We start from the raw sequence: 21602 nt of genomic DNA, 5'->3' as shown, positions 1-21602 counted from the left end.
CGTAGTATGCTTTGATCTTTGGACTGAAGCCACAGTGGTGTCTCGTTGCTTCTTGGTGAGTCGATGGATTGCGGTTACCAGAATGAAGTGTTTGGGACCATCTTCAGCTCTTTGTAAACAACTCCTAGCTCTGGGTAGTTGGTTGTTCCAAGTGACATTTCTTGAAAACTGTTAGTGTATGATGGTGCAGGCTCGAATTCAGGGAAATCAAATTTCTTGGCAAGGACTGGATGGATTTCTGCATCAATCTTTCCGAAGTCGCATACCATAGCCTTGAGGAATTCAACCGCTTTTTCCAAAGCAATCTTCATCTTAGGGTATTTTTCAGCCTTGACTTGGAACACCCTGGCAATCAGAAATATTTCCTCCGGGTTCATGCAAACAAAATCCAATTGGGTTCGGATTTATTCAACTCCTCTTCTGGTCATGGTATATCGAAGAAAATCAGTTTTCATGAATTTTCTTATCTTGTATTTTTTGACCCTGTCTGGTCTATCATAAGACTAGATTTTCTTTAACTCTGAACCATGATTAGCATGAGAAAGAATCAGACGTTCAAATTCCATTGGGAGTCTTTGATCATTCGGAAGGCTGAGATAAAATGGTTCGAATACTGGGAAAAATTTAGATTTTGGAGAGATGGGTATGTCCCAGTAACCATCTGAAGGACGTTCATCATATGTTAGGATTGGTCGATAGTCATCATCTAGAAGCCTGCGGGTAGGATTTACCCAAGAATTGATTATTGACTCGTCCATTATTGTATCGAATCCATGTGCTCTCCAAATTTGTTCAACAAACTTTGCGGCCCTCTAGTCACGATTCTTTTAAAGAGTGGATGGGGAGTCGTTGGAGTGATTAGAAGAAATTGTGGGTGCTAAAATTTTCAATTGAGGAGGAGTCTGTTGTTGAGAACTCTGTTGAGGATCTTGTTGCGGGGGAGTTTGTTGTGGAGATGGATGCAGTGAAGACCATGGAGTTGGTGGTTTGTTGTGCTCTTCGGTAGGAGGAGGTTGAATTCTTGGAGGTGTTTGATGTTGATGAACCGCATGGGTCTTTGACTGTGAAGGGTCGTGTTCTTGTTCTCTTCTTGGAGTACCTTCACTTCCCCCTTTTGAGGAAGCAACCTCTTGTTGCTCCTCAAACCATTACTTGAGCACCTCGATCTTTTGAAAGGTTTCATTAAACTGAGTCTTCATCTGTTCACAAACTTGGAGATTGTTTGGGATTTCCTTGTTGAAGAGTAGTTGATAAATATCCTTTGTAAGATGAAGAATTTCATTAACACCATGCGGTGTGGGTTTCTTCGACAAGCTATTTGGAATGACTTGCTTGTTTTTCAAGAGTGAGTTTGAAATCGTCCTTCAGTGCAGTTACTTCCTTGATGAGTTTTTCAGTTGTTGACAGGAACTCTGTGTGATCTGCGGTTCTTCTATTATCCAGTTCTTTTAAGCCCATTTCAACTCTCAGAATCATTCGATCTACCACCATTCTCTCCTTTGTTTACCGTCATTCAATTTGGTCAACGAGTGACTGCGGGGTTGCAAATTTAGTATTCTGCGGTCGATTGGTAGAGACTACGGCTAAAATTTGGTCGATTTTGGTTTGCAGACTAAGGAGCTCTTTTCTGGACATCGCAATCTTTTTCTTCTTCTTTTGCTTTGGTTTGGAGGTGGAGTGTTGAGATCCAATCGATTCCACGTCATCAACTACCATGATGAAATCATCTTAGGGAAGGGGCTATTGAACATCCTCAAAAGTGTCATCATCCAGACCGAACATGGGAGTTGAGCTTATTTCAATTGCGGTACAATTGTCATTGGAGTCGTGATCTTCTTCATTGGGGGGAGATTTAGAAGTGCCAACAATGTTTTCCAGTTGATGAGCATTTTGAACAGTTGTCTCCATGGTAGACATGCATTTTTGAGTGGAAAGGATGGCATGAACCGTTTTGGCATTGTTGAAGGAATCAACCCAATACTGTGTTACAATTTGAATGGCTTCCTCATTCTGTTGCTATTGTTAGACTTGTTGGGCTTTTCGTGCTTGCACTGCTCTCTTGAATGCTTCAAATTTTCTGATTCCAGACTCGGTATTTGGACGATATCGAGTTCAAGAATCATCAGAGTTGTAACCATTAAATCCTTGTCTCACCATGGTGTCCCTCGGGTTCGTGGATCCTCACACATTTGTGCTCCCCACGCCTAGACCACTTGATTGTAATTTTGATGGAATAGGATTTCCTGAGCTTCCTTGGTCTCCTTGACCTAAAGTCAAGTTTGGCCTCGGCTCAGTTCCGGCAAGGGCTAAGAAAGAAGTGCCCTGCAGTGCAACTGGTGTATCGCGTATTTGTGTGACACAAAGCAAAATGGATTTCAATTCCTCAGGATCAAATAAGTGAAATCGTGATGCCCTGGACACCTTAGGGCGACTCGTCATAATTAGGTCCACTTGGGATCCAATTAAGGGTGTGTCTCCATGATGAGATGAAACAAATACATATTATGTATCTGAGTGGTGAGTTTGGGTTTTAGAGGGGGAGTTTTTGGTGACTCGAATGACTACTGGAGTGTTTTGAGAGACTTCAATATGTGTCGTGGTTCGCATATGGTCAACTTAAGTTTTTTTCTCCTAAAAATATCTCCTGAAACCAAAGGCTCCGGGTGACTGTCATCAATAACATTCACCGGAGGGTCTAAAGCCTTGGAAGGAGATTGATGAACCACAACAGAAGATTCTACGGTCTTGGTTTTTCGTTTCTTGGTATTTCCAGCTCCCTTTTTCACAATGTTGACTGGGCTTTCTTTGAAAGTACAAGAGACTTGACTCGTTTAGGTTTGGACTGAGTGGCTTGGTCTGCGATAGTCTGGGGGTCATGTGTTGCGGTTAGCTGCCTAGGTCTAGGCGGGGAAGAGTGATATGGGGCAATATCACTAGTAGCCTATATGTGGTTAGCTACCACTACGGTAGTGAGTCCAATGGACTCCAAGATATACATTGGTAAACGTCTAATGGGTCCAAACATAGTTTTATCTTCATAGGCAGTGTACCTTTTGAGATCGTGGGTTGAAAACAGGTTTGTGTCGTTGCCCATATCAAGCTTGGCCTCCTTGTGAAGATCGAAGATGCAAAGTGACCAAAATCGAGAAAAAGTAAGCTTTCTCACGCCCTCTTTTGGAGAATCCTTGGGGATCTATTGAAAGAAATCATCCCATAAGATATGGCCATAGTTGACTGTGTTGCCCATGTAGATACTCCAAATGATCTCCAAGAGTTTGATTCCCATATTGTCAGTACCACCAGTCCTTCCTGAGAGACATCTAATAATGAAATAGCACACGACTTGCCGGACAGATGGTAATTGCTTCTTTTTAAATTCTCCCACACCTCTGAGCTTCTTTTGGTACCCCATTTGATAAAGGGAAGAGAACACGTCGTTTGTGCTAGGGGAGTAGAACTTTGTTGTCGGTAGAACCCTGAGATTGATTGCATTTAAAAACTTTTCCTTCGTTAACACAACTAGAGAGTCATTCACCAGGTTGAGATGAACTTCTTGCAAATTGCTACTAGGTCGAAACACTGAGAAGGTACACTTGAATAGCACAGATAGAGGAACAACCTCTGTGAATGAATCAAAAGCACAAAACAATGGATGAGACGGGAGGAACTTGATCATTAACTTGATAGCTTCATTGTATGATGGATGATCTTCAAAGATTGATCAGAAATTGCTTGAGGCTATCGATGGTGTTTGATCCTTGATGGTGGATTCAGAACCAGTGGGACGGGCTGAAGCGGATGCTTTTGACTGATTCTTTGAGATGCCAAACTTCACCATTATTGCACAGAAAAATTTTAAGAACTTGCAGAAAAAGGTTTTGGTAAGAGGATGAAGGAGATGAAGTTCGTCGAGAGAGAGTTCAGATAACGTAAAAACTATCTTGGAAATAAATGGAGATTTTATTCCTCTGGATTTCAAATAATATTTTTATCACTTTAATTACAACTATTAAAGTTAAAAACCCTTGGGTGTTTACCATTATCACCAAGAATTAAAATAAATCGAAAATAAATTATTTCCGGGAAAAGAGTAGCATTAAATGCATTTTGTAGTACCATGATCACATACCGACTGATCGTGGGGTGCGGGTGGTTTAATCGTTGTGAAAAGTGGGGAAGTGGAAACAGATTAGACTTTAAACGGCGGAGTGACATGACTGGTTAAGGAAAAAGATTTCTTAAAAGATTTCCTTTATGGAAAAACGATTCACTTGTTTTTTATCCGAAAAAGGAACCTGACCGAGGAAAGTCATTTGAAAAGGGTTGAAATATCATGTGTGACAAACCAAATGTTTGAAGAATATTTTTTATTACAGTCCATTAAGTAGCACACACTATCATTTAAAGCTTTTATGAAGTTATGAGTGTAGGTTCATTCAATGCAACTGTGGCAGTAGGCAAAGTGATTGCGGTAGCTGAAAACAAACTTTGATCATGAGGGTTAGAAATAAAAGAAATAAAAGACCCAAATAATATATTGATTATATGTGATTGTAGTATACAATATATACTGAAAAGAATATGAAGAATATATTATTCTAGAACCGCAGTGAAGAAAGTGCGTCACGAGTTTTTTTGAAAAGAAAAGAAGCAGTTCCTTCACCCTTTGAGACCTGATGTGTTTTGTGATCGAAGTGCTTTTAGAATCTAATATGCACCCAACATGATCTGCAACTGTGAGCGCTTGAAGACTAAAGTCGTTTCCCGCAGGGTACCTGAGGCCTAATGCTTTACTTCCCTTTAGATATCTGAGGATTTGCTTGAATGCGGTCAAGTGAGATACTTTAGGGTCAGCTTGGTACCGAGCACATAAACCTGTTGCAAATACAATATCTGGTCGACTGGTAGTAAGGTACATTAATGATCCAATCATCCCTCGGTAGGTTTTTTGATCAACTGACTCTCCGGTAGGGTCAACTAAGATCTTATACCCAAAGGCCATTGGGACCTTGGCTGAGGAGCAATTGTCCATTGAAAATTTCTTCAACAGCTTAGTGGTATACTTTTATTGATGGATGAATATCCCTTGAGGGACTTGTTTAACCTGAAGTCCTAGAAAGAAGTTGATCTCTCTATTCAAGCTCATTTGAAATTTGCTTGTCATGAGCCTTGAAAATTTTTCACCATACCCTGATCGATTGATCCAAAAATGATATCATCCACATATATTTGGACAAGCATCAAGTGATTATCATTTTCTCATCTAAATAACGTGGGATCAATCAAACCTCTTTTGTATCTCGACGTTACAAAAAACGCCGAGAGAGTCTCATACCACGCCCTCGGTGCCTACTTAAGACTGTATACCGCTTTCTCCCGCATGTAGCAGTGGTTTGGAAATTCTAGACTTTCAAAGTCTAGAGTATGTTGAGGATAGACTTCCTCTTTCAGTTCTACATTCAGAAATGCACTTTTTACATCCATTTGATGCACTTTGATGTTTTTGTGTGCAACATACGCTAAGAAAATGTGTATTGCTTCCATTCTGGCAATGAGGGGGTAGGTTTCATCGTAGTCAACACCTTCAAGTTGACTGTACCTCTTGGCTACTAATCGATCTTTGATCCTTATCACCGTACCGGATTCATCTAGGTTGTTATTATATACTCATCTTGTCCCAACGATTGTGTCACCTTTTGGCTTCGGTACTAAATTCCAAACTTTATTTCTTTAAAACTCAGCTAGCTCCTCTTGCATAGAAACAATCCAATCGGGCTCCATGAGTGCTTCTTTTGAATTTCTGGGCTCGACTGAAGACGATAATGATGCATAATGACAATGGTTATGCAAATCAGATGAGGAATGAGTTTGAATACCTGAAGACGGGTTGCCGATGATTTGACCCGGTGGGTGATCCTTCGTCCACATGTGATGACGAGTTTGTTGGTGATCTGCAGCTGCGGTTGAGGGAATATCTTCAATGTCAGAGGGCTCTGCTGTTCGAAAGGTAGTTCCCCCTCGAATTGGGATCAGCCCGCAGATGTATCTTGGACTGTAGGAATTTGATCGGCAGCTGTTGTAGGAGGTTCCCCCTGAATTGAGGATGGGATTTCCCCGTGAACCGAAGATGGTTCCCCTTGAACCAATGACATCGGTTCCCACTGGATTGATGAGTGGTGGTAACCCTTTAATCTGATCTTGTGTCAATATTCTCAACTTCTTCATCCTCAGAGTCTTCATAAACATTTGATTGGATAGTGACTCTGCATGTAGAAACCAGAGCGGCATCTTCTAGTACTGGAACGTCGATGGTTGTCAGCGTGTTGTTGTTGGGCTACCGGAGACACCAGGATTTCTGAGAGATGAGCTGTCTATGCGGGGTCAAAAAGATCGTCATAGTTGATTTCAACTATGTTCAACGAACCCGAAGTGGCTGGGATATCACTTTCCAGGTCAGATTTTGTTTCAGTTGAAGGAGCAGTGTTGTGGGCGTAATAGTCATCAAATTTGACATCAAAGCTTTCGACTATCAGTATTGTACGTCTAATGAGAACTCTGTAGGACACTTTGTTGGTTGACTAGCCAAGAAAAATTCCTTCATCTGATTTTGCTGCAAATTTTTTATGGTGATCCTTGTTTTTTATCACAAAACATCTTCAACCAAAAATATAGAAGAATCGGATATTGGGTTTGTGGTTATTGAGACCCTCATAAGGAGTCTTGTTAAGACGTTTGCAAATGATACTTCGGTTTTGAACAAAGCATGCATTGTCCACTACTTCTTCCCAGAAGTAGAGAGGAATATTGGCAAAGTTCAATATCGAGCTAGCTACTTCGACCAATATGCGATTTCTTCGCTCTACTACTCCATTTTATTGTGGTTTGTAGGGTGCTGAAAAATTGTGACTGATGCCCTTGGAAACTAAAAAATTATTCAAGAGTTAATTAGTGAATCCAATTATGTTGTCACTTCTTATCCTCCTGACTGGTAGCTTGATTTGGAGCACTATTTCTTTTATGAAGTTGATCTGGATCTGCCCTGTGTCGGATCTGAATCTCAAGAAGAAGACCCAAGTGAAGTGGGTAAAGTCATCAACTATAACTAGAATATATTTCTTGTGATGAAGCCTGGCTACGATAAATGGACCGCAGAGATCAATGTGAAGTAGCTCTAAAGGTTCAACGATTGAAGAATCGACAATTAGAGGATGACTACCTTTTGTTTGTTTTCCACACTCACAGGCTGCGTATAATGTATCGTTATTATACTTCAAGATTCGGAGACCACATACTAGTTCTATAGTGACCAGGTTGTTGATATATTTAAAGTTGAGATGAGCAAGTTTGCAGTGCCATAACCAACTTACCTCAGATACTGCCTTTGACAGAAAACACAACTGCGGTTTGCCAATGATCAATGAGACATCCAAAGGATACATTGTCCCTTCGGCTTTGGACTTGATCAAGCAGGTGTTTCTATCATTTTTCATTATTTAGCAATATTCACTATCAAATTCAACCTGATGACCAGCCTTGCATAATTGACCCATGCTGATAAAGTTATGATTGAGTCCCCCTACATAAGCAACTCTTCGAATTGAGAAACTTCTCGTGGTCAGTACTCGATAACCCCTGATGATTCCATTTGCATTATTTCCAAACGTTATGTGTCCACCATTACATATTGGCCTGAAATCGCGAAGGTATTCTAACCTTCCGGTCATGTGCACGGAGCAGGCACTATCAATTAACCACTCATCTTCTTGTTCCTCCTTGCATATTGCCTGCAAATTGATGACTTAGTTTGGGCACCCAAACAAGTTTGGAGCCCAGGGTCACATAAGAAATTTTCTTAATGTATGCATGCACGTGGGACTTAGGAACATGTTGTTATTCAGTTTTTGAACCTAGACAGGGTGTTTCCCAACTTTTGGGGTGTTACGAGGTTGGGTTGGACGTGACGTTTTTAGTGGATAAAATCAGACACCGTACTTGGTTAATGGTCCAAATGATGTGGTTGGGGTCTTGTGACCGGTCCTTGGGTGATGTTTGGTTGTAGTGCCCTTGGGACTTGAAAAAGTTTTGTCACATGAAGTAGTCTTAGGTTTTGACCGGATGAATGACTGATGTGGTTTTGAGTGTTCAGGAGTTGGCAAAATACCCTTCCACTTTGGATCGTTTAAGGAATATTGCTGAAATGATGTACCTATCTTTTGAGATTTTGCAGGAGTGTTTAAAAAATATTTTGTCACGGTACATTCCTTTTTGCAAGATCCATTGAATTCAGTATTTTTTGAAAGATTTTTGGTAGTGATGGGTTTTTTTAAATTCTTTTGATTTGCAAACTTGGCTTGTTTGAAAGTTTTATTTTTGACATCAGTTTCTTGCATTTTACCTCGGGATATGAGCTCCATTTTGAAAGCAATTTTGCTTGAGTTTTTAGAGAAACGCAATCAGAGACATTTAACTGCGGTTTCTTGAAAATCTTTGAATGAGTTGAAAAAACGGGGACTTGAGTCATCAGAAGTAGAAAGTTCAGGACTCTGAGAACATTATCCAAATTAAAAATTTTCAATTGGTAATTCGTGAAGAATAGGCTGAAGAATCGTTATGCTTTTGACTGGGTCTGCAGTACAGATGACTAAACTACCGCAGAGTATGTCAAAGATGGCCTTTTGTGGGACATTTTATGGAAGTCAAGGATGGACAGTTTACAACAAGTTATGGTCATTCCATAATGATTTCTTCATCTACATCTGAAGTGGATTGATAATCAGGAAAAATTGTACCAATGATGGGTAAGTGATCATTTGGATTACCCGAGGATTCAGGAAGAATTTCCTCAATGACACAGTTGTTACTTAGTTCGTGAAGTCTACCGCAGTGACATCTTATGTCTTCGGCGAATGTTATATCATTGACTGGGAAATGAAACTCATGATCTGGTGGGACATAGGGACGATGAGCATTAAATCGGGGAGTAGAGTTCTCATCGGTTTAGTACCCATTGGACCATCCCCAGTTATAAGTGTTGTCTACGGTCCCATTGTTAACTAAATTTTCAATTGCTTTAGTCTCATTAAAGAGCTTTTCTATTAATTGATTTAAATGTACAATCTCTCTCCGGGTAAGATCCCGTTGATTTAAAGTAATATCTAACTGAGTTTCATTTAAAATCCTAGCATCTTTTTCTACAAACAAATCATTTTCTAACATGGCAACCTTAAGCTTTTTATTCTCAAGTCTTCCTCTCACATGATATAGCTCTTGGGACGCTATATTCTTTTTGTCTACTGCTTTGTTGTAGTCTAAAAGGATGGCAACACACGTGTCATTAAGTCTTTCTAAGTATGGTTCACAATAATCCATGATGTAATTATTAGAACTGATCATGATTTTTACCTGTTCGACGATGCTGAGAGTGCCATATTTGGCCATGTAGCAGTAATTCTTCTGCAAATTCGTCGATCCGTCCTCTTCAGTAGTTACCACCATGCATATCTTCCCTTTTCTCTTTTTGTTGTCAAACTCTTCATCTTCATCTCCGGATGACCACACTTGATGATATCTCTTTACTTGAGTAACATAAACTCTTTCCTTTTCTTTCTCCACCATCTCTTGGGTCATTCTTCGATAGAATGCCTTGTCCTTAACCACATTTGCTTTGCAGTCTTTGGCAAAGTGATTCTCTTTATGAAAATTACGGAAGATAATGACTTCATTTTTATCTTCAATTGAGGTACCGGAGTCTGATGGTTATTCTGTGGATTAAAGTTGCGGTCAAAAGGTGGTTTGGTAAACTGCTGGTTTTTACGAAATGATGCTGGTTGTAGGCTGTTGAATTATTGGCTGACCAAGGCGGAATTCTTCTTCGTCATCGATTTCAGCATCAGCTTCATATAACTGTGGTGGGCTGTCGTATGAATGTTGGTATGATGACTCTGTGGGATATGAATACTGAGGAGTTTTGACTTGTGGAGTTTGAGCCACCAGGGTGACTGGTCCACCCAGGTGTTCACAATCCTTTAGCACAGTTGATTCTTGTGCTTGAATTTCTCCATATAACTTGAACAAGGATAAAGTATGAATCTTTCTATCCCCTTGTACAATCATCTTCGTCGTAGACCAATGTCTTCCCAAACCATTCAGAAATTGCAGGTTTGTTTCATGATTACTTCGAATTGTACCAGCATTTGATAACTTTGTGATTATGAGACTGAATCGTTTGAACAAATCATCAAGACTTTCACTGGCAAGAGCTTTAAAGTTGTGAAACTCTTTGAGAGTTGTGTTGAGTTTCTTATTCTAAGCTTGTTTTGACCTCTGATAAAGATTCTTCAGCATGTCCCAGATCTCCTTGGCAGACTTGCAGTTGATGATGATGTAAAAATTATCTGGAGCAACACCGCAAGAGATTTCATAAAAGCCTATGGCATCATTCTTCATATAGTCAAGATCATCTTTTATTGGTTGATTCATTACTGTCTGACCTCCACCTAGTCGTGCATGAGCATCATCTGCTTGAACGGGAGTGGGAACAGGGACATGGTGTCCTTCTTCTACAAAACTCAAAACATCTCTACCGAGCCTCTTGAGATTCCTTCCATTATATGAGAAAAATAGTGGTACTCATTGGCAACAAGTATTGGAACTCTGTTCGAGCCTCCATCACTTTTGGAAACGTTCAATGATACAACTTGTGCCATATTTCCTTTGTTTTGATTTTTTTGATTTTTTTTTTTGATTTTCAAGAATGAGGTTCAGTAGTATAGAAGGCCTTTTAAAAATCAGAGTTTTGTTTAAAAAGCAACCACTTTAGCTTCGATACCAATTATTGAGAGAAAAACTTTGAGGAACACTTGAAAAAACGTTAGTACAAGATAATAAGTTGTAGAATAAGTTAATCTCAAGGAAATCGATAGCTCAACAATAATAAGTTAGGAGTGTTAGATTGTTAATTGTGGAAATGTAAAGGAAATATAAATGACAACAAGTTATATCAAGTAAACACCAAGTTGATTCATAACAAGGTTTGCAGTCAAACACAAGTTAGTAAATGCGAACAACTTACAGTGAAGAGGAACTCAGTTTATTAGAAGATAATAGATAGAGATGAATGATCTTTGTATTGCAATAATAGTTCAGAAAGATCGTGAAGGTGTGTAACATTACATGAATTGGGAAACTCTATTTATAGAGTCCCAGAAAGTTAAATTTTAAATAAACAAATAATATCCTACTTACTTGAGAAAGATCGTGAAGGTGTCTTCATTCATCATTCATCTTTGCGGTAGTAGTTGCAGTTGTGGTTCACAAAGAATCTTCTCCAAATTCAGTAGTCAACTTCTTATATGGTATCACCAACAATCCAGACTACGGTTCCTTAGCTAAAGAGGGTCACTTTTTGTATCAACACCAGCTTTGTGAATGTTGCTTGACTAGGTATTTCGGGTCTTTAACATAGTTGAGACGAAACTCTGTTGAGAATAAGTCGTCTCTTGACTATTTCTGCACATGTGTTAGTTATGTACCAAATATAACCGTTATGAATATTAGTAAATAATAATAACGGTAATAGTCAGGATCCTAAGATAGTTGACGATCCTGAATATCTGATGAAGTTTGAGGATCCCGAATGCTTCCAGTATCCTTTTTTTAACAACTAGAATAATTCAAATTCTAACGGACAGATTACTAGCTGTTATAAAGCGGTTAAATCAGCTCTTGATTCAGTATAAATAGAGATGGTTTGTCTCATGATTTTATTTACTATCCCTTGCTATCTTTCGATTATCGGCGATTTATCTGAAGGTAATTATCTCTTTTTCTTCTTCGTTTTTACTTCTTCTAGCATGGTTAGAAAAATGGCCTTTTCTCGCAAAATCATCTTAGCTCTCCCTGAATACGACTTCACCGACCAAGGGATTCTCTCCTACGAGGAGACGTGTTCGTTCATCGATGATGATATTGAGTCTTTGAAACTCAATGGAGCCTTCCCTCCAGAAGCTGTTTTTAGGCCCTTCGACCCTCTCATCCAACTTGACCTTGTTTCTCCTACCTGGGTGTGCTTCCCCGTATACCCCTTCTCCCTGGGTTTGAAATACCCTTTCCCTGGGATTGTTTCTGATTTCTTCAGGGTGACTGGGGTCTCATATATTCAGGCCATGCTAATTGTTTGGAGGATCCTATACTCGATTGACCAAGTAAATCAGTCAAAAGGCCATGATATAGGTCTTCCTGAACTGGCTTGCGTGTATGATCTTACAACCTTCAGGAATTATCGCTTTCTCCTCTAAGTCAAAACCCACAAATCTCCTCTAGTCCTTAATACCAAACATAATGATGGAGCTTGGAATGAAACATACCTTTTACTGAGACGTGACTCTGTTCCTAATGGGGATATCCTGCGGGATGCCTGGGTCAAGAAGGGTAGGATTCTTTTATATGAATATAAGGATCCTGGAATTCACATCTTCTTATTTTGTTTGTTTTTTTGCATCTTTCAAATTCGAAGAGATAGTCCCTGTTGCTGAGGAATTTGAAGAGAAGATCGAGAAGTTCTTGGCCCTGTCTGAAGCTGAGATATCCTTTCGATTTGATCAAGCCACTCTGCAAGAAAGCTCTTCTGCCACTAACCTCATGTCGGCAGGTAAGGATCCTTGATTCCTTTAGGTTATGATGAAGGTTTTTTTAATCTTTTGGTATATATTTATATAGGATCCAAAGTCACTCGCTCCATTGCTCGCTTCACACTCGTTGATCTTGACACAACCATGTCGAAGGATCAGCTGACGGTGAAAAAGAAGAAGAGCTCATCTTCTCTTCCTCCCAAAGGATAGACCATTGACTTGACAGTGAAGACCCCGGGATCCTGGAAAAGGAAAACTGTTGAGTCCATAGGTCTATCTTTGGAGAGCCTTGGGGCTGAGGAAGCGCTCTAGAAATTGGTCTCTTTCTCCCAAGCTATAAGTGTTGGTTTTATTCTCGTTCTATCTCTTATTCAACCTTTTGCTGACCCACAATGTGTTTGTTTTAGGTCTCTGATCATGTTGACGCTAATCTAAGGATCTGATCGAAGAGGGCTGAACAAGCCCTACAGGGACAGTAGATGATGTGGAAAGAGACCACCGAGGATCTGTTGAGGAGAGTGAAGCTGCTCAGCATGGAGAAGGTTGAAAAGGAGGAGGATCAGTTGCTCGAGATGGAGGAAGTGATCTCTGATGCGATGGTCAGTGTTGCGGTGGCTGTTTGGGAGGCCAAGATCCGTCTTGGTGAGGATCTGGAGAATGCAAGTTCCTGGGATGTGGACTTTTGGACGAGGCACTGGCCAAATTGACTTGTAATCCTTCTACCGCCAATCAGGATCTTGTACTGCGGATGACCGAAGGAGGGTAGAAGAAAGATGCGGTCGATGATGACCATGCTAAGGTCTAGGCTTGAAAGAAGTTAGCTTAGGTAGTTTTTATTTTCATTAGTAATGTAAAACAATTAATCATTTGGTTGGGTTGGTGAGCAACCCCTTTTGAATGCAATGGTTCTGTTTTCTTTTTATATCTCTCTCTTTATTTTTTGCATGACTGTTACGATAATAGGATCCTTAAATAATCAGGATCCCATAAAACTTGGCTCCTACAAACAATCCTGAGAGAAAATTCTTTTAGTGAATCAGTTTTAGAATACTTGGATTTTGATAACCATATGATTTTTTCTTAGGATCCTAGAAAGTTCAGGATCCTTAAACTTTACTTAGAGTTTTTTGAGAATAAAGATATATGGAACCTGATTGTCTTAAATTTTTTCCTTAAGCTTCATAAGCTTTTCAATCTTAGAATTTACTGAGGATAAATCTCAACTTAGGAAAGAACTTAGGATCATTGTTGACTTCTGATGATAAGGTTCTTACTGATGAGGATCCATACCGATGAGGATCCTTAATGACGAGGATCCTTAAGGATGAGGATCCTAAATGATTAGGATCCTTAAGGATGAGGATCCTTAATGATGAGGATACTTAATGAAGAGGATCCTTAATCATGAGATCATACGGGGGAATTCCCTTTATAGGATAACTTGTTTAGGTTATAAACCTTGACAAAAATTTTGGGAAACATCATAAGTTCAATTAATAACATGTTAATGTTATGCACTGGGGAGGATCCTAACTTGTGAAATACTTCATGGGAAAGATCCCTACTAATGAAAACATGAAAATGTGATGATTCGTGTGTATTTTCGGGGAAAAAATCCCAACGTGTGATAACATGAAGATGTTATAGACCTTATGTAATTTTTGGGGTAAGATCCCAATTTTAGATAACATGAAAATGTTATAAACCTTAGGGATCTTAACTTATGTTCAAAGATAAGAGGGTTGCCAAGCCACTGCATCGTGAAATGATCCACTTATTCGTATCCCATAGTTAGATATCGTGCGTCCAAGCGAGACGTATAAACCTTAGTTCGTGTGAAAGAGGTAATTAGCTCTTTAAACCTTAGAGGAGATTAAGTACCCTTAAGCGTAGGAGAGATGATCAGTCTCTAGGTTGTTTATATGATAGTTTAAAGATCATACCGTTGATATATACGAATTGTTCAAGTGCTAAGATGCTGAGATCTTCATGTGTCAAAATCCTTATGTTTCAAGATCTTCAACCTTGAGGATCCTTATATTTCAGGATCATTGCTTATCGAGATTCTTAGTTGTACGTTGTTCTCCATAGCAAACGTTAGCTAAGGGTGGGCGTTAGTCTAGATAACGCCCCTCCGATGCTTAAGTTAATAATGGATTCGAGGAGAAAATAAGTAATTATGAAAAGTTTAAGGTAAAGAATATGTGAACCTCCGTTTTGTTGAAGATCAATTGATCTTATTTACATATAGTGGGCTAGGATCCTGTCATTGTTTACTTGCTTTGGGAGCAAGTATCTTGCTGTCAGGATCACTACTTCAGTAGGGATCATTGCTTCAGTCCCAAAACCCAAGGAGTAGGGGGTCTAACATGTGGCTACTTTGGAAGGAAGCTCTTCTTCCCATCTTCCTTTCTTTTTATCTAGCCTTTTCATCAAGTTGTTTACTATGATCTTATTGCTAGATTCTGCTTGACCATTAGCTTGGGGATGAACAGTAGTGGACATTATCCTTTTGATTCCCCAATTCGTGCAAAACTCTCTTGTCCTCTTGCTTATGAATTGGGATCCATTGTCGCATATGATTTCAGCTGGGATCCCGAACCTGGTCAAGATATTACGTTTAATAAATGAGACTACCTCTTTGTCTCTAACCTGAACGAAGGCTTCAGCTTTGATCCACTTCGAGAAGTAATCAGTCATCACCAGCATGAAGACTTTTCCTCCTGGAGCTATTGGTAATTTTCCTACTATATCTATTCCCAATTTCATGAATGGACATAGAGAGATCATAGGATGTAAAGGTTATGTTGGTTGATGTAGGATGTTGTTGTGTCTTTGGAAAGCATCACACTTTTGAGCATGTAGAAAAGAATCTCTCTTCATGGTTAGCCAGTACTACCATGTTCTCAATGCCTTGGATCATAAGGATCTGCCCCCAATGTGATTGCCACAGTCTCCTTCATGTATATCCTTCAAGACTTATGCAGCTTTAGGATCTTCCAAGAATCTGAGGTATGGACCTTCCATAGACTTTTTGTAGAGTTTACCTTGGATTATTACGAATCTTGAGACTCTTGTTCTGAATGCTCTTTCGCTTTTTTCTTCTGTTGGAATTGTGTCATTTTGCAGATACTCCATAATGGGTTGGATCCATGATCATGGCTTTCTTCAAGGATCCTGTTTGTCGGGATCCCTTTGAGGAGGGATCTGAGGGTCAGGATCTCCGATGGCAGCTACACTTATTGGTTGTTCATGGTCATTGGGTTTTTCGGAAAGGGCTTCTATAGCTGGAGTTATTATGTGGGTTATAGGGATCTTCATTTCTGGTGGGATCCTTAGGGAGGATCCTAAGTTGGATAATGCATCTGCTTCTGTTTGTCTTCTCTGGGAGCTTGGGTTAGGCTAAAGTTTTCAAAATCAGAGGCTAATTTTTTTAGGATCTCGAGGTATAACGCTAATCTTTCACCTTTCACTGCATAGGATCCATTGAAGTGATTGGTTAATAATAAAGAATCAACAAATACTTGAAGATTCTTGATTTGAATATCTTTAGCCAATTGTAGTCCCATTATGAGTGCTTCATATTCCACTTCGTTGTTGGTTGCTTTGAATTCGCAACTAACTGCCTGGGGTACGATGTCCCCATGTGGTGATTTTAGTATAATCCGTAGTCCGGTTCCTTTTTTTGTTTTGAAGCTCCATCCGTGAATGGTGTCCTTGTTCCCAAGTGTTCATCTTCTAGGAGTTGTTTAGCTTCAATGTCTACTTCATTTTGTAGACCATCACTAAAGTCAGCCACAAAGTCTGCTAATGCTTGTGACTTTATGGCAGATCTTGTCTCATATTTGATGTCAAACGTGCTTAACTTCATTGACCATTTTGCCATCCTTCCTGGCATATCTGGTTTTCTCATCATATTCTTAATAGGATAATTAGTTTTCACATGTATAGTATGTGTCTTGAAATAATGTCTTAATTTAGTAGAAGCAGTTACTAATGCAAGAATTAATCTTTTGAGATCAGAATACCTAGTCCCAGGATCCAGAAGACTTTTACTTACATGGTAGATAGGATCTTGGTCTCCGTTTAAAACCTCGGCTAGGACAGCACTTGTCGCACTTGAGGATACCGAGAGGTAGAGGAGAACTGGTTCTCCATCTGTAGGCTTCACCAACAGTGGCGCGAAACTTAAGTATCTTTTTGATTTCCTGAAAAGCTTCTTCGTGTTTTTCGGTCCATTTGAACTTCTTGTGTATACTCTTATGGTTAGCCTTTAGATGTCTTTTTTTGAAGATGGAGATTTCAGCTGGATAATTGCTTTGATCTACTCTGGGCTTGCTTCTATTCCTCTCTTGGTTACCATATGCCCAAGGAACATACCCGAGTTAATCCCAAAGTGGCATTTACACGGATTCAAATTCATGTTGTATTCCTCTAGAATGTTAAAGGCTTCATTAAAATCCCTGACATGATCTTCAGCTTTCATGGACTTCACCACCATGTCGTCAATGTAGACCGCCATGGTGTCCCCCGACTTGTCTTTAAACATCTGGTTCACCAATCTTTGATATGTTTCACCTGCATTTTTAAGACCAAAAGGCATTATAGTGTAACAATATATACATGTTGGTGTTATAAATGTTGTATCTTTTCGATCGGATGGTTCCATTTGGATTTGTTGGAATCCTGCTGAAGCATCCATGAAGGCTAAGAGTTTGTGGCCAGCCGTTACATCTATCATGGAGTCAATGTGTGGTAGAGGGAAAGGATCCTTAGGACAAGCCTTCTTAAGATCCGTGTAGTCTACATATACTCGCCACTTGTCGTTTTTCTTTTGTACAATAACTAAATTAGCTAGCCATCTTGAGAACTTCACGTCCTTGATCATCCATCTCTTGAGGAGCTTTTCCACTTCTTCTTGAATGATCTGATTCCTTTCGGGTGCAAACTTCCTTCTCTTTTGATGTATCGGTCTAAAATAAGGATCAATATTAAGTTTGTGAGTGATAATACTCTTCTCTATACCTGTCATATATTTGTGTTTACATGTGAACGTCTTGCTTCTGGTTCGAAGGAAGTTTAATATGTCTTGCTCAATTTGCTCAGGTATTGAGGATCCTATGAGGACTTTGGCTTCAGGATGCTCAACGTTCAGGGGCACTTCATTCAGGTCTTCCTCCTTTATTTCCTGAACATGTCGTGCCCTCTGCCTTAATTTCTATTCTTCTTGGGGTTTTGTCCCAGGCTTCATAGAGGTTTTATAACATTCCTCTGACTTTTGTTGATCTCCCATGATCTTCACTGTTTCCCCACGGAGTAGGCATCTTTACACACTGATGATATATTGATGGAACCGCTTTTATCTTGTGGATTCATGGTCTTGCCAATATCACATTATAAGAAGATAACGTGTCAATAACACAAAAGTTTTGTATAGAGTTTGCCCCTCTATGTATATTGGTAGTTTTATCTCCTCGCTGGTATGTTTCGTTTCTCCGCTAAATCCTATGACGACCGAGGATCTTTTGATTATCTCTGATTCTGGGATTTTCATCCTCTTCAGTGCATCCAAGAGTACGATGTTAACCGAGGATCCTCCGTCAAAAAGGATCCTCCTGACGATGTGGTTGGAAATGTACAGTGTTATCACGACTCCGTCATGGTGAGGATCCTAGATCTCTTCCTGTTAGGATTCTTGTATTGACTTGAAGGGTTGGACCTCTTCTATACTACTTTATCCTCTCCAAGCCTTATGAACCTCACTTCTCGGCACCTAACTTCATCCAATCTCTTGCAAGGAGTCATCACAAGAACTTTATAGAAGGGTGAATCCTTCCTTAGACCCATCTTGAAGGCTACGACAACAGTCGCCATGTTAATGTTGGGGATCCTGAACTTTATAGAATGGTGAATCCTGCCAAACCTGTTAAAAAATCCCTAAGTCGTTCCTTATGATCCTGAACCACCCGATAGAGATCACTAGTGATCTTCTCGAAGGTTCTGCTACAAGAAAACTTGTTATTAAAAATATTGACTAGGTGTGCAAATGAAGTAATAGAATAGGGAGGAACGTTTAGCAGCCATTTAAGAGTTGATCCCATGAGGGTTGAACCAAAGCCTTTGCATAGGCAAGTTTCCTTCAAGTGCACTCGGATGGGAATCATCTCCATCCTTTGTCGGTATTGTGCTACGCGTTCTTTAGGATCTGTAGTTCCATCATAAGGCTTCATACTAGGAGTCTGGAAGTGCTTAGGAACTTCGGTATCGGCTATCGCAAGAGAAAATGTCGCGATCCTGTGACTTGTTGGAGACGCTTCTGGTATGGGTTGAACTACCCCGGGTAAGCTTGAGATCATCTGTCTCAACTGTTGAAGTTCCCTAGCCATGTTTGGACTTATCCATGGATCAACATTCATAGAGTTAGTATTGATAATATTCTTGTTTAAGATGTTACTAGAATCAAGGTTTCTAGAAGTATTGAGAGGCACATCGAGATCATTGATCATAGATGCTCGATTGTTCAAATTCGTTCCCCAGGGTGATGCAACAGTAGCAGGAGCTGTGTTCCCCAGTTGTACAACTGTGGGCATCGTTTAGAATCCTTGGTTGTACAACTGTGGGCATCGTTTCATGGGATCTTTGAAATTCTACCTTCATCCTCTCCACTTCCCTAAGTAGTCATCTGTTGCGTCATTTTCCTTATCATAGCGAAGAGTTCAGTAGTGGTGATCAGATCAGTCGGATCCTGGAGTCCTGAAGATCCCAAAATTCCTTGGTTAGTGCTCGGAGGGGTGTTTCTCTTGGAAGTATCAGACGCTTTCCTCTGACTATGGGGTCCAGTTGGAGGAGGTGGTAGGTTTTTGGTTGTAATGGAAGGAGCAGAGGATGACGAAAGGATTGGTTGTGTGGACATGACCTTTCGAGGATTTTACACACCATGGCCCAACGGTGGCCGCCAAATTCCTTGTCAAAAAATTGCACAAGTGTAAATATACCAAATTGAATGAGAGGTTGTGATGTTCGAATTGTGCAATAGAAAAAGGTAAAGAGAATGACACGATTATTTACAAGGAAAGCCCTTGATCCTTTCTAGGATCTCCGACACAATACCTTGGGAGGTGATAATGATCACCTGCCTTGATGATTTTATTAATATAAAATCATGATTACAAAGAGTATTTCAGTAAGAACAAGTGAAAAAGTTTGTAGAGTAAGCTAAGAGTCAGTAGAGTGTGTTGTGTGCAAGATACATTTGTCAATTTATAGTCTAAACTAGCTAACAAGATGTCCAATTTTCCCGAGATCCTCTATGACCACGTTTGTGAACGTGTTTGACTTGGTATTTCGGGTCTTTAGCATAGTTTAGACGAAACTCTATTGAGAATAAGTCTTTTCTTAACTATTTTTGCACATGTGTTAGTTAATAATGAAATATAACCGTTATAAATATTAGTAAATAATAATAACGGTAATAGTCCGGATCCTGAGGTAGTTGAAGATCCTGAATATGAAATGATTTTTTAGGATCCTAAATGTAACACCCCGTTATTTCAAATCTTGTAAATGACAATTTTGGTCAACGAAAATCAAACATATCAAGCAAAGGTCAAAATTATTTCTTTAATTATCTTAATATAGTTAGAGTAATGAGTTATAAGTGTAAGGACCTTGTATTCAAAAGTGTAGTTAGTTAAGGAGGGAAAACCTTAGGAACCGAGAACCTTTTCCCAAACCGCAAACCTTGCATGGACCGCAAATGAGGTTCGCAGCCGTGAACCCACTTCGGGCTGTGAACCCACTTCGGGTTGTGAACTCCCCTTGGCCGTGAACTTCCTTCGGACCGTACACTCCTCCCTATATATATATATATATATATATATATATATATATATATATATATATATATATATATATATATATATATATATATATGAGTTTGGCTGATTTTATCCTAATTTCTTCATCTCTGGCCGAAAACACACTCTTTTTCTCTCTAGATCTTCAACCGAAAAATCTCAATTCCCTCTCAAATATCACCTTTCTTCCCTTAATCTTCAAGGGAACTTGCTTAGGATCTTCAAGTGTTCATCATTCATCAAGATTGTTAGGTCGTAAACTCAAGAACACCAAGTGTTCTTGGGTCGTGAACACCCAGCTGGTCGTGAACAGCTTGCAACCTTCAAACTTTGCATCTAACACCCTTATTTTGCTGGTTTTGTTACCAAGACTTCACTTGTGGAGCTAACGTCCTATACCAAATCTTCTATCGAATCACTCAAATAAGGTGAGTTCATCCCCCCATATTTTTCCAAGCTTTTTCAATGTTTTTAGGGGGTGAATACATGAAAAACACTATAATTTTTGTGTTTTAAAATATAATTTACTTATTATGTTTTTCTTACCATCAATGTGGATTTAAACGTGAAACTTGTTAAAAACATAGAAATACATTTATAAACTATAATAGGTATGGTTTATGGATCATATGAATTATTTTACAAAGTCCATTTCAAAACATGGAAATAAACTTATAAACTATGATAAATATAGTTTATGGAACAAAGGGATCTTTTTACAAAATTATCATTTATTTATAAAAAGGTTTTTGCATTATTACTTCTAAAGTCATTAATCTAGTTTGTGAGACGTGTCTTCGTGTACTTACTTAAGTACCGGTGGAAGTCTACCTTTATGAACCAGAGTCTCCTGGAGGGAGAGCGTGAGTTTGTGTATAGATCTATATGGGACCGACATACCCTCACCTCTACTGTTAGCTACAGTTGGACCGGCAGGTCTGCGGGTGACAAACGTCATAAACGATACCGACGTCCGATTCACGTCGTATCAGTTAGTATGGTCATAAGAACTCACAAGGAGAAAACAACGATATATTGTCGTAGTAATATACTTTTCCTAAAACATTCCCAAGGGATATTAACTATATGATACTCACTATATACAACAAGGTTAGAT

Source organism: Lactuca virosa, chromosome 6 (assembly GCF_052849685.1).
Source record: "Lactuca virosa cultivar CGN04683 chromosome 6, Lactuca_virosa_CGN04683_v6, whole genome shotgun sequence".
Lineage (NCBI taxonomy): Eukaryota > Viridiplantae > Streptophyta > Magnoliopsida > Asterales > Asteraceae > Lactuca > Lactuca virosa.
This window is presented reverse-complemented; position numbering follows the sequence as displayed.